Source organism: Trachypithecus francoisi, unplaced genomic scaffold (genome assembly GCF_009764315.1).
Source record: "Trachypithecus francoisi isolate TF-2019V2 unplaced genomic scaffold, Tfra_2.0 Contig00010, whole genome shotgun sequence".
NCBI classification, from domain to species: Eukaryota; Metazoa; Chordata; class Mammalia; order Primates; family Cercopithecidae; genus Trachypithecus; species Trachypithecus francoisi.
The window spans coordinates 162,511-163,958 of record NW_022680460.1 but is presented as its reverse complement, the minus strand read 5'-3'; the positions used below and the strand labels follow the sequence as shown (position 1 = coordinate 163,958).

Below are 1,448 nucleotides of genomic sequence, written 5' to 3'. Positions count from 1 at the left end.
GGAAGGGGAGAGGAAACCAGAAACATTTTAGGGCCTGTTCCCTCCCTACCCAGGTGTCTTCTCCCCCACACAGCTTGGCCCACAGCCTGGATGTCCCTGCCAGGGACTGCGACCCCACAATCATCTCGATATGGTCTTGACCCCTTTCCCCCACCCTGGTGGCTTAGTCCTATAAAGGAGCCAAGGCAGGAGGGAAAAACACTTGCTGCCTAATCCCATGCAGCTGCCCACAGACCCTCAGTTAGCAGCACTGAACAGGTTAAAAAAAACACATGAAAACACAGAAAATCCTAAAAACCCAGATAGAGCAATGATGTGGGGAGACAGTGTGGTTGGGAGCCTTAGTAGCTCGCCTCCTTCTGCTAGGAGGGGGGATACCTGGGGGCCTCCCTTGGGCCTGGGAAGTAGCCACTGGGCCTCACAGGCAGTACTTGGGATCATATATCTGTTGACCCAGGGCCAAAGACCTGGCTGCTCTGGTTGGCACCCTGTGTGTAGCCCATCTGCAGGGACATGGCGTTGTCTCAATTGTCGGTTCCCAGCTTGTTGTCATAGATGTGCCTCCAGGTCCCAGAAGCTGTCATGCCCACCTGGCTGGCACACTTGTTTGTACCCATCTGGAGACTAATGGTCAGTTGATCCATGGGGGGCAGATATGGTTCTTGGGGTCAAAGATATGCCCCTTCATGCTGTAAGCTGTCATGCTGGACTGGCTGGCACATTTATTTGTGCCTGTTTGGAGCCCAATGATGTACTGGTCAGCCTTCATGGTGGTATCGTACAAGTTCTGCTCCTGCTTCTCTGAGTGTTTGATGCTAATGTCCACACCATTCTGTAGCCCCTTTGTCTTGGTCTTCCCCGCCAGGCCTAGAAGAGACACCTGCACATGTGTCATGTTCACACTCTCAAATAGGTCATTGGCCTTAAACAGGTCCACAGGGTTCATGCCATAGCTAACCATGGTCTTGAGGAAGTTGGAGAGGTTTTCCAGCTGGTGCCAGTTCTGCATAGAGTGGTTGATTTTGGAGACTGAGCCTGTTGGAGCTTGTTCATGAGTGTGCATGAAATAATCCCTTCCTTCAGATCCTTCTGGAAGTTAGGGCCAATAGAGAAGCCCATGAGTCCCTTGATCCAACTGGGGAGCTCAGCCTCCTTCTGAGGGATGTATTTCGACAGAAGCTCATTATTGACCTTGGCCAAGAGCTGTACAAGGGACCCTTGTTGAATTGTGTGGAGCTCATGGCTGGCAGGAGTGATTGGCAGGATGGGATGGGACAGCCAGGTAGGCGTGGGGCTGGGATGCTCTGGGCTCTGCCACTGTTTAATTTGTACCATTCTCTTAGCTGAAGCCTTGTTTGGGTTACAAAACATTAATGGTCTCACACAAAAATCAAAACTGCAGAATGTGCCCAAACATATTTTCTTAGAGTAGGCCAGATTTTTGTTCA

The 1,448-nt window shown here is 51.0% G+C and overlaps 1 pseudogene; it reads right to left on the bottom strand.

The window, feature by feature from the left end:
- Window positions 1-418: 418 nt before the first annotated feature.
- On the bottom strand, window positions 419-1,241 carry LOC117061973 (annotated as a pseudogene).
- Window positions 1,242-1,448: the final 207 nt, after the last annotated feature.